Source organism: Quercus suber, unplaced genomic scaffold, assembly GCF_002906115.3.
Source record: "Quercus suber isolate HL8 unplaced genomic scaffold, Cork oak 2.0 scaffold_50, whole genome shotgun sequence".
Classification (NCBI taxonomy): domain Eukaryota; kingdom Viridiplantae; phylum Streptophyta; class Magnoliopsida; order Fagales; family Fagaceae; genus Quercus; species Quercus suber.
Genome location: NW_027069515.1, coordinates 1,799,347 through 1,812,754, shown reverse-complemented (window position 1 = coordinate 1,812,754; position 13,408 = coordinate 1,799,347). Strand labels below are relative to the sequence as shown.

General features: G+C 34.2%; 1 pseudogene; it reads left to right on the top strand.

The window, feature by feature from the left end:
- The first annotated feature begins 5,005 nt into the window (after positions 1-5,005).
- LOC136066888 (protein BPS1, chloroplastic-like) lies at positions 5,006-8,874 on the top strand (annotated as a pseudogene).
- The last annotated feature ends 4,534 nt before the right edge of the window (positions 8,875-13,408 follow it).

The window sequence follows — 13,408 nt, the reverse complement described above, 5'->3', positions numbered from 1 at the left end:
ACCATATCCCAAGTTTGAAGATGTGGTTGAAAATATCTTAACCATCTTCAAATGAATATCATTGAAGGAAAGGACAGTTGTTCTTTCAAATTTGAATGATTGTACTTGGATTCTGTAAAGTTTTGTCATGCATTATATGATATCATGAGTTTGGATTAGTAGCTAGCTTAATCATCAACACAAAATGAGAAGTTCAGAAAAAGTAATCAGAAACATTATATTTGACCATCTTAAATCCAGTTCACTTGGTAAATAGCTTACAACATTACAGCTTGAAAAGTTCACAATAAAAACCTACATGATTTCAAGCTTCTTTGGTGTTATCTTGCAGCACAACAATAGAGAAATACAATCTTCTCCCAAAAAAAAATTACAAAGCATCTATGCCATGAAAAGGGTAATCCCATGACCCAGGTCTAACTTCTAGCTCAAATGCAAACTTTTCCATTCTGGATCCAGACAGCAAAACACCGACTTCACCATCCCTGACCAAGCCCATATGCATCCATATAACCAGCCCCATGAACATGAGCATGATCATCATGATGTTCATGGCCACCATGACCATGATGATGGTGATGGTGATGATCACTGTTTTTTGCTGCATCTAACTTCTTTTGAATATGCTCTGGGATAGGGTCTTCCTCAACTTTTCTCACAGATTTGGGTAACGACGATACAAACCGAACAATATTCTCAGATAGTTCATCAGCTGCATCCTCCTGATTTTACCAAAACAATGAGCTTATTAGTATTTTGAGAGCAACAAAACATTACAATCACTACACCATCAAGCCATTCGAATTAAGTAATTGAGTGAAACATGCACCATATAGTGTAATTATATAGTAACCATCTTTGGAAAAATGAGTGTTAAGTCAAAGTCCTAAAACAAATTAAAAGGCCATGTCAGTGCACAAGGCTCCAACTTAGGCAACCTTACCCCCAATTCAAAGTACTACAACAAATGATGGGTTATTTTCTTTCTTTCATTCTTTTTTTTTCTTTTTCTTTTTTTTTTTTTTTTTGGGGAGAGGGGAGGGGGGTGGTGTTGGTGGAGAGGAGAAGCACTCTATTTCTATATCCTTTCTTATATACTAGATGGAAATTCAGTATATGTAATCATTAAACAATGAGCAACCATTTCCAACTAGGAACTTTAATTGACTGATTCTATCTATAAATTGTACAAGCTTTATTCAGGCAGATTTCCAAACATCTTTCTCTTTTTGACAATGACCACAAAATCAAATAATACTAATACCAGATGCATGTCTGCAGCATCCTAAATCATTAATTCTGATTCGCATACTCAGAGGATTGTATTTTTGTGAAGGCTCTGCCTTAGGTCCATCAAATGAGAGTGAGCAGAAACTTGTAGAGGGAATAAATGTCTTGGTTCATGGCTATAATGAACGCAGCACGAGTCTTGAATATGATAAGGAAAGCACAACTAAAGTGTATTAATATTAGTTTTATATAAATTCAACCTTATCAAGAATTCCACCAAAGACAAAAGTCAAATTGGGAAAATAATATTCACAGTAGAGTTCTTTTTTTCCCCCCAAGCCTACATTATCAAGCAAGCTCTACGCAGATGACTCCCAATAGAGTGTAATCATGTCACAAACTTGAAGCTAGTAACAGCCATGGTAATCCAAGGCTTCTTTTAATGCTGGAAACATGCATCTCTTCCTGTTGTCCTAAATTTTGCACACAGCCAATTGTGTGCCTTGGGGAAAGGAGGAGAGAGTTGCAGTAGGTTGTTACCTGGCATAAAACTTAGTAAATTCTCATGAATGGCTCAAGAAACTGAGATGTACCCCATTTTTTAATAGGGGTGGAGAGAGAGAAGAAACCAATAAACAGACAAAGGTTTATTTGAGTTAACATCTCTTTTTCATTTTTGAACATCAAACATTTTATTAAATTGTAAGTTAAGGCTAAATCTATCTTCCTTGCAGCTTGTACTTGTACTATCTAAGCCTGTATCTCTTCCACACTATCTCAACTTTTCAATATTTTATTAAGGCATGGAAACAACATAGTGATTTAGGCACACCACCTAAAATGCAAGCCAAGGCACGGCCAAGCCCTTGTGCCGCCATGGCTGCCTACTTTCCTGACATGGCCTTGGCTTGCACCATCTGTCAACACTTATTGTTTTTGTTTTTGGCTAGTGGCATCCATTAACTGGAACTAAACTATTCTACACTTAAACATGTATGTTTAATCTTTCCTTTGATGAGTTATATGTAACTATTCGAAGAAAGCTAAACATATAGTATCAAATTCTAACAACAGACTTCTTTAAGTTGCTCCACTTTTAAAGTATATAGCAGTCACCAGCCCATTCATTGACTGTGGAGTACACCACTGATAAGTGATAAGGTGTGTACAAATACTTCACAACCTTGAACCTACTTCATATGCTCTACCATCTACATGTTCTTGCAGGCGTTGTCTGCATCTGATTCTAGATGAGCAACACTTCAAAGTTAGCCATTCTCATTAATCAAACAGACTCTAGTCAAAATAAAAAATTCCAGGTTAACCATATATAATCTGGTAGCTGAGTTCTGATGCTCTGTAGTGTACTCTGCCTAATACTATTCCGGGTTTTATAAGATTAATAACTTGATCCATAGCACAACAACATCTGATTAAGCATGGCTCTCTTGCTTGTATTTTTGGTAAATTGTGTGAACAGTAAATCTTCTTTTCTAATTCTGGAAGTGATGATTGATACACAGGAATTTAGGTGGATCCATTTTTACATTGAACTGAACTATTCTTGTACAACCATGCTTGGCAATCCTGTTCTATTTTGTCAAAGTCATGTCAAGATTGTGACTTGAGCTAACAGATTATTGATACTTCTCTTGAATTGAGCAATCAGTCATGAGGGCTCTTTTTTTATTTAAAAAAAAATAAAAGATTGTTAAGATGGAGTACCGAGCCTGTTAACCATCACTTTTGGTATGAGAGTCTAAGTTTGAAGAATTATGAGAGTCACAAGCCAAGTCAAGAAAAGGACTTACTTTTCTTTCATTGTAGTCTTAATAATGACTAGTAGTATGAAGCATTAAGAAAATAAATTGGTTTGTTTTTTTGACATTCGGTTCTTTTGTCTTAAGTCAAGTTCTGTTAATCTTTCTATATGGTTAGGTTTAGGTTTTAGAATGTTGGCTACCTATGCACAAAAAAAAGTGTTGTAAGATTCAGTCTTTGACATAATAGTTTGCTACAAGAGGGACATGTTCACTTGGAAGCAAGTTTGACTGCTCCACAAAGCTCCCCTGAAGCTATTCCTATCATGGGCAGAAGCTAAAAAATCACAAAAAGAATAAGAGCTATGGTAGCATGATTGAAAATATTGGTAGCTAAAATCTGAAATGGCTTAAATTGGATGATAAAATTTGATCCAACCATGATTCAAAGAAGGCAGTCAAAAGTCTGATGGCAGTTGTTGGGTACTGAAAAAAATCTGTTTTAGACCCCAAATGGATAAGCAGCAGATTAATTTAGCCACAAATCGCCGTGTGCATTTAAAAAAAAAATTTATCATTTGAGATTTCTTAAACATAGATGTCAGCATGTGCACAGCTACAACAAACAACCTGTTTGGTACAAGACATCCAAAACAATGTGACTAGTGATACATGCCATCATGCCAACGTGCATAAATGTCAATAATGATGCATCGATGTTTTCTAAAATAGGAGTGTGCTTAAAAATAGGTTCTATGACTTCTCATACTGCATTCTAGCCTAATAAACACCTCCCCCATTAATTGTGTTGATGCTGTTTCGTCTTTGTCTTGACCTTTTAGTGCTGATTTTTCCCAAATGCAGTATAGTTTTATCATTCTTCATAGCTCATGTGCTTAAGGTTAATCTGTTAATGTTTACGCAGGTCACAGCTAATTTAGTCCCCTTAAACTCAAGAAGGGTGGCTGTTAAATTTGATTTCTTCAGTATTGCTGGTTTGATACCTATTAAATCACCTGGAAGTGGTCGTGGTCAGTTGGAAATAACTTACTTGGATGAGGAGTTAAGGTAAGCAACACAAAACTATTGATTCTACGGTCTATGAGTGTCTAAGTAATTCTTCTTCCACGAATGTTAGTATAATGGTAACAATAAAACTAAACATTGTAATAAAAGTCTCACATTATCCAAGCCTCCCTTCTCCTCTCCTCTACCCCCCGTCTATCTCCATCCCAACATAACCCTACGCCCTAGGCTTGGGCTCAAGATGTAAGGGGCATGTCTATACTTTAGATCTTGCAAAGAGCTTATGTTTTTGCAAATATCTTCAATGCTGTAAAAAATTCTGAATTAGTTACAAATAATTATGTCATGACAATGCATTTTTTGTAGTTCTTTACATTTTTATAATTCACACGGACTATTTCCTCATGTGATTCCAGATAATTACTAAAGGTTAAAGAATGTTACTACTGTCAACCTCTATTTGCTTCAGAAAATCATATAAATTAAAATTCTAATGATTTCATGAATTTGAAATTCTGTTCAGCCCTTTACTTTTGCTAAATTCTAGTTTCTGTTTTTGCAGAGTATGAAGAGGTGATAAAGGTAATTTGTTCATTTTGAAAATGGTGGATCCATCTTATAGAGTTCCTCTTTGATAGGGCTTTTGCAAAAGAATGATTGTTGAGTCACCTCAGGAGAGACGGAATTGTAGGACTTAGAAGTTAGAGGTGTTGTGTGTTAATTCATATAGACGTGTAGCGTAGCTTAGTAAAAGTTGCTCATTGAGCATGTGAGGAAAGTAGGCAAGGGTCGTTGGAATCCATTCAATTCAAGTGTTTGATAACCCGGCTTCATGTACAAGTCTCATAGTGTGCAAAATATGATAGAGTTGATCAAGGCTTGATTCTTGGTGATGGAATTGCTGTTGGCGGAACCATTGATTACGGTTGTAGACGTAGAAGAGGTAGCCATTGGAATTGAGGAAATGATACTGAGTGTGGGGGATGAGGATGAGTGTGATAGAAATCAAACAACAGAAGACATCAACTGCATCAGCTGCAGAACTGCAGCACCTGCTGCAATTCTGCAGCTGATGCTGGTGCTGCATCTGCAGCAAGTGCAGCACCTGCTGCAGTTCTGCAGCTGATGCTGGTGCTGCCTTGGTGCATTGTCTGCTGCACTGTGTTGCAGCCTGGGCTGCACCAGTGTGGCAGCAAGTGCATCAGCTGCAGAACTGCAGCATAGTATGGGAATGGGACACACTCTCACATGCTGTGATGATCTTGATTGATCGGGATGAATATGAGTCTGCCACTTGTAGGGTAATTGGATAGAGAGTTGTTATGTTGTGAGGATGAGATCGTATTTTCTAGGAAGAGAAAGTTTATACACCACATTTATACCAGAATCTTTGCTACAGTCGTACAATATTGATATTTTCGATCGTGAATGGCATAGAAAAAATAATAAATTCATGTATTGATGGTTATTTCTTATTTATAATTGATTACTTTAATAAATTGTGACAAATAAAATAATACTAAAAGAGTTGTTATACAAATAGAATAAGTTGGAGATAACTCATACACCGCAACTAAACTTATAGTGGGCAAAATAGTTTCGTTACAAGTTGTTTTCATTGGCAATGACAAGTTGATGGGACTCCTCATGGATGACTTTGAGAAGAAAAAGCAATTAAAGTTTTCATTCTACACCAATATGTTTAGACATTTTACCCAAAGATAAATAAAAATTTTCATCAGTATATTGATTCAAGGAAGTATCAAAGGAAATCTTTCCGTGTCATACGAAAGGATATTAGAAAACAATTTTTAGTAGAAGAGACTTGATAGATTGGAGCATTTATATGCATTGCATTACATTTTTTTTTTGATCAACAAATTTTATTAACAAAGGAACCAGGAACTACATACAAGAAACCAAAATCTTAGCTTGTTTAAGAGCTAAATATATATCACAAAAAACCGAAGGGGTAGGGTCAAGAACAAAACAACCTAAATACTTATTTTTAAAAGACAATAAAAAGCTAAAATATGGGCAACTTGATTTGCCTTTTTAAGAGTCCATTTAATCATTCTAATGGCATGGGCATATATATTCTTAGAAAGTAGAAATCTCAAGCTGTATGTAAGGGTACGGTTATAAACACCTCTACAACTAAACATGTTATTGGAGTTGCTTCTAAAAAATCCCTATTATGCTTAAGTTAGAAAAAATGTGTGTTCAAGATAAAAAAGTGATAATAGTCTTGATTTGACTAGCTACTGATAATGGTCTTTTTCTGCATGAAGTTAATATTTTTTTGGTTTCAAAAAGTGCGTTTTAGCTTCTAAAAGCTGAAACAAATGGGCACTTAATTATGAGTAACACTAAAGTACAAATTTACAATACGTACGTGTATTATATTATGAAATAAATTCAAATACATGATTGAATCAAATAGTATGACATAACAAATGTTGTCATCTTAAAAAAAAAATTAAATTCAACATAATCATAAATTTAATTAAGAAACCTCACATTAAACAATACAATAGAAACGTTGTTATTGTTTTTTAATTATTAAATTATACACACATATATTTAAATTTAATTAGATAGCCTACTTTTACATTGGACTTTTACTTTAATTCGTTGCCTAAAATAAAAAACGTGAGCTTTTTCTTAATTTTAAATAAAGTAATGTTAAGAAAAAGCTTGCCTTATTTACTAAGGAACCAAAAAAAAAAAAAAAAGGGTTATTTAAAATTTTCCAATTAATACCAACGGTCGGAAGGGCAACCTTTATTTCCATTATAAATAGACACCACCACTCTTACTATGTAAATGGCCAATCAAAGATTAATTTTGTTACATATATGACAAGTTTCATGGAATTGTGCATCTTGCTTTAGTGTTTCATGGATAAGTTGTTCACAATTTTGCCTATTAATGGGTCTTGGTCTTGTAGAAGTAAGAGATAGAGTTTTGTAGGGAGTGTTTTAGGATGTGGCGCTATCAATACTCAATACCCAGTGGGAGTAATGACAAATAATAATAGCAATGACTATTTGAATAAGATGTGTAACTTAGTTGGAAATTGGATAAACACATATTTCTTTATGTTGCTAAATTTTTATCTATTTATTTTTAGTCATCAAATTTAAGCTAAGACATTATTACTTTGAAATTGTTACATAAAATTGTAATCTCTCGATATTTTTTGTTTTTTACTTTAATCTTTGGTATACAGATTTCGAGGCTTTGAATTTTAAGCTCAATATATCTTTTACATCATTGCTTAATAGCTGTAAAGCAGTGTCAAGGTATACAAAAGGATGGATTTGCTAAATGACTCCTCCGATTCCGAGCACCAGTGAGTTCCTATATACTTTCCCCTCTAGATGTGAATCTACAATTTTGAGAAATCTTGGATAAATCGTGAAAGTAGATGCTTAGGATTGTTAATTTATTGGTACGACCATAGTTTGAGCCTATTACTAATAAAGGTTCAATAAAATTTAACAACTTGTGCAGGGAGGCAGACTTCGAGGAAATTGACGACCTTCTACTCGCAGCATATCTAGGCGGGTGTGCATGCCTAACTTACGTGGAGACATATATGACCAAAGTACCATTGCATACGAATATACAAACAGGCTTAGAATGGGTACAGTATATATTAACTGGAAATGAGAGGAAATGTCGAAGAAATTTTAGAATGTCAAGCTATGTGTTTGGACAATTGTGTCATACACTGCGCCAGTATGGATATAACGGTACCAGAAGAGTTTGCGTGGAGGAGTCTCTAGCAATGACATTGATGGTACTTGGTCATGCTCATGGTAACAGAATGGTGCAAGAAAGATTTCAGCACTCGGGTGAGACAGTGCATAGACATGTGGACATAGTAGTTGAATTGTTAGCCACCGTTATGGCACCGGACATTATAAGGCCTGCTGATCGTACATTTCAGGACGTGCCATAACATATTCAGCATTCAGATCGATATTGGCCACATTTCAAGGTACTTTGTGAATTTGGTATCTTGACTTGATTTTATTCAAATTATATTTATGGTTATACCACGTATTTCATTGCACATGGTATTTTTGTGACAATGATTAGGGTTGCATTGGTGCAATTGATGGGGTCCACGTCCCCGTGGTCGTACCAGAACATGAGCAACTCCCGTACTATGGCAGGAAGGGGATCACCACTACAAATTGCATGTGCGCATGTGACTTTGACATGAAATTCACATTCGCATGTGTTGGATGGGAAGGGTCAGCGCAGGGTGTGTGTTGCACAATTTGGATTCCAGCTCTTCAAGCAGTTTATCAAGGCTCATCTCCCTAATGCATGGAGACAGCATATTAGTTCAAAGAACTATAGAGTTGAAAACTATTCCACCATTTTGAACTCAGCCAAATGGATGGTTTTAATGCGTGCTATGTATTTTAATATGGTGGAGACGGTATTTATCTGCAGTGTCTTTGCTTTACCTTCTATGGTTTTACAAGAAAGTTGTTTGATTTGAATGTTGATGGCAAATATATGTGGGCTCAAGCTTTTACCCGTTTGCAAATTAGCATTAATAGCGATATTAAAATTTATATTCAATTGGAAGATTTACAGTTTTGAAAGAGCTCGAAGCAGTTGATACAAGTGTAAAAACATTGTATGACATGATCCAAGCTTCTAGTTGGACCTTATTGAAGTGGAAGCATTCCAGAATTCCGTTTCAGATTTGGCAAGGAGAGCAAAGGGACTTTCACAAGGACTAGATCTTCTTACAAAGGAAGTTAATGGCTTTTTTCATGTAGTTTTCACTGGGCGTGATGCTTTGCTGTGTAATGTTTAAAAGAGTGGTACTAGGCAAATCACATTTGTGAATTACGTTATTTATTTGGCGACAATTGCCAATCTATTTGACGAAAAACTATTTGTTTTAGATTTTATTATGCAAATTTATTTTCCAAGTTATTGGAATTCTGTTTTGAGTGTTCAATAAATCTTTTAACACTAAAGTATCATATATTTTCTTCAGAGCAGTCTAGTATGAAAGTAATAATTGGCCTTAATTGTACTTGTGAAAATAAACACTCTATGGCAAAGAACAAAACACTCTTCTGTGAATTTGGATGTGCCTATCAAGTGTCCTGAAAGTTTCTAAGATACAGATTTAACACTTGAACCTTATGCTTTACAACATAACAAATCCACGAGTTAATGTGAGATGTCTCAAGTTTGTCACAACCCTCAGCTCTGCTTACCAACAATACAACAACAAATGCATTTACATTATTGAATGACAATTGAACCAACAGTGATGGTCCTCACAAAAATCAGTTATCGTCCGCACATATCGATGTTGTGATATCAATACGAACTTGTTTCATCTCAGGTTCGTCCAAGACTGAGATTGCTTCTGCCACGGCATCGTAATGATCTCTCTCACTACGTCCAGATGTGCCCCTATAGATCTGGAACGTTGAGCATCATTGTTTATCTCATGTGCTCTAACGAAATTGTGAAGAGCCATTGTAGCAACAATGATCAAGTTTTGAGTGCCTAACTCACAGCATGGCATACTCCTCAAAATTTTCCATTTCTTCTTCCAAACTCCAAAAGTTCGTTCTATGACTGAACGGAGTGATGAATGGAGATAATTAAATCTCTCCTCTGGACGATGCAGTACTTCAGAAGGTCGAAATTCTCCAATGTGGTACCTCTCCCCTTATATGGTGCAAGGAACCCTTTCCTCATAGGGTATCCTGAATCAACCAAATAATACTTTCCTGCAAATAACACATTTATTACATTAGCATTTTCACTACATTAATAGATACTTTAATACTGTAATTAGACTCATATTTACAAACCAGCTGGAGCTTTTGGGAAGTTGAACTCTATTATTGAGGCAGCTAAAAAAAATCCTCGTGTCATGCGCTGACCCTTCCCATCCAACACATGCGAATGTGAATTTCATGTCAAAGTCAATGCGCACATGAAATTTGTAGTGGTGATCCCCTTCCTGCCATAGTACGGGAGTTAATGTCATTTGGCACTTCCTATCTATGTTAAAGTGATGATTGACACTTTAAGTGATTGCCTTGAATTCTCGGGCTGAAACAGCTCTTTAAAACCTCGATAGATATTAGCTGTCATGCTTTAATGAATAGCATTTTCTTCACTTGATTCTTGGAGAGACTTGCATGGCTTTAACACTTGAACTTGAAACCTTGTTTCTTGAAGCATTAAACACATCCTAAATCTACCCAATTACAAGTGAAGTGCGTTTTGTCAAAGGATTAGCCAATTACATAAAATAGTGACATATGTTCCTAACATTGAATCACATATGTCCTAACATCATATCTCTTATTTGGTACTATTTGTTTGATTATCCATTTTATCCTTTTCTTTACCTACAAAGAAATAGAAAAAAAATTTTAGCACTTCATTGATAAATGGGTTTTTAGAACTGTTAGTGCAAACATAATAATAATAATGGAAATACCACAAAGAGAAACTAAATAATAAGTTTGAATATTATTAATTTGAGACACATCATAGATCTACCCAATTACAAGTAAAGTGCGTTTTGTCAAAAGATTAGCCATTTACATAAAATAGGGACATATGTTCCTAACATTGAATCACATATGTCCTAAATCATATCTCTTATTTGGTACTATTTGTTTGATTATCCATTTTATCCTTTTCTTTACCTACAAAGAAATAGAAAACAAAATTTTAGCACTTCATTGATAAATGGGTTTTAGAACTGTTAGTGCAAACACAATAATAATAATGGAAATAACACAAAGAGAAACTAAATAATAAGTTTGAATATTATTAATTTGAGACACATCATAGATCTACCCAATTACAAGTAAAGTGCGTTTTGTCAAAAGATTAGCCATTACATAAAATAGGGACATATGTTCCTAACATTGAATCACATATGTCCTACATCATATCTCTTATTTGGTACTATTTGTTTGATTATCCATTTTATCCTTTTCTTTACCTACAAAGAAATAGAAAACAAAATTTAGCACTTCATTGATAAATGGGTTTTCAGAACTATTGTGTAAACACAATAATAATAATGGAAATAACACAAAGAGAAACTGAATAATAAGTTTGAATGTTATTAGTTTGAGACTAGAAAATACACAACTATTTGGAATGAGGTGCAACATTCGCTTTCTTTAAGGAGATTTAAGCCTTGGTTGGACCTCCTCCCTTCACCTCCCCCTTGTGCCCGTATCTAGCCTAATATCTGAATCAATTCATATTAGCTCATTAATCACCATAATTAAAATGAATAAAAATAGTCTCTCTACTTTTCAATGTGGAATAAACATTTTCATTAACTCCTCATCTTCCATATTAACTCCACATCTTTAATTTATGTTGTAATATAAAACCATTTTAATCAATTAATATTAAAATAGTCCAACAAGAACTGATTAAAATTGTTCATGTGTGCTTTATTAGATTTATTGCAACAATAAAGGTAGTAAAATTATTATTTCATTCATCATTCTTTGTCTAATTATATTGAAAGTGTCATCAACTTCACTGCATCAAATGTGAAATTTAAGAATACTATGCCACATGTTTAGTAGGGTGGTCAATTTTATTTAAGTTTTTATTTATTTATTTATTTATTTCTCTATTCGGTAAACCAAATTTAGTCAATAGTTGGAGTTAAATTTAGCTTCAATTTTTTTATTAATGTGTTAGGTTCTGAGACTTTAGGAACTAACGTATTAGAACTTCAATTTGTATTATGTTAGCAAACCATGATCAAAACATAGAGTCTAGGTTTAGGTTTGCTCAAAGTATGTTTATTTGTAAAATTGGAATTGAGTGATTGCAAAATTTATTGGACTAAATCTGCAAGGCTCGATTATTCGAAAATTAGACTCGATTGATCGAACTACGTGTAGATTTATTTTTTCTGTAGAATTCCAATTCAGCCCAAACTCTGCTAAACGTATTGGGTTTCAAGTAAAACACTCATATATATATAAAGGAAACCCTAAAACATTTTCATAAGTTTTTTAGAGAGATTATAGTGCCTCTTATGCCTTTTTGTATTTAGGTTTTGTACCTAAAGCTCTCTAAAGGTTGTTCTTTATACTGTGTGTGTGAATCTTTTGTGAGATCTAGAGGTGTTTGCCTTTACACATACTTAGGGTTATCAAGAATCAAGACTATGTCAAGAACTTGATGATCATTTTAGTTGCTGATCCAAGAGCTTAAAGATACACAAGCAAGAGTGCTTGTACTTGCTAAGAATCCAAGAAAGAAGTAGTTAGTGGACTCAGAGCTATCACATGGTTATGGTAGTAAGTTTCTTACTCAAGGTAGCAATAGTGGTCTAAGTCGCAATTGTGTAAATTTCAATTCCTTCATAGTGGACTTGGTTTACCTTGAGGATAACTAGGTTAAATCCTCCCTAGGTTTTTTACCGGTTTGGTTTCCTAGGTCATCATATCTTTGTGTTCTTTATTTTCCACACTTTACATTGATATGATATATTTGTGTTAACCTAGATCTGATAATTTGACTAAGTAATCACTTGACTAATTAACTAGATTAATCTAGTTGTGTTTTAAGGGGTCTAAAAATGAACATAATGGATTGCCTACAATGTATTGATTATAGTTTTCAGTAACGCTTATACTACTCCATTTCAAAATACCTCTTGAACTTAAGGCACTTGGCCTAAACCATTTATTCCAAGTTTACAACCAATGCTTAGGAAACTGATAATTAATAGAAGAAGAGTTGAATTAAATTTTCATAATTAATCAGTGTAATTTCTTTGAATTTCACACAACTCACAATTAACATTTGATTTCAAGCAATGACTTTTTCATTAAATATTTTTTTAATTTTTTTTTTTGGATTTGTTTCTTTTGTCGATTCCAAGAGTAAATTACTATTGTTGTGTAAGTAATATTTCCTATTCAGTTATTTTACTCGTGTTTTTGGCTTATAAACTTGATTTTTTTGCCTATTGGGAAATTTTTTTTTTTATTTTTATTGGAAATTTGGAATTTATACATTCTAATTTGATCCAAGATGAAATCACAATGGTCTTTGAGATTGTGTATTTGAAATATGGAAGATGCAAATAGAGAAACTGAGAGACAGTTTGGAAGAAATATCAAAGGGCCACCATGACCATCAATTTTCACTACAACGGCAGCTTTAGACCACTGAACCGTAGGCAAACACAGAGAGAAATGAACAAACCACCAGTCGACCACCCACCATCAAATAGTCTCTTTCTCTCTCTCTCTCTCTCTCTTTTTAAAATCTAAATCTTGATGCAATCAAATGGCCAATTTTTGAAACTCTAGCATTTCTCAAGGAGTCAATAGTTTATA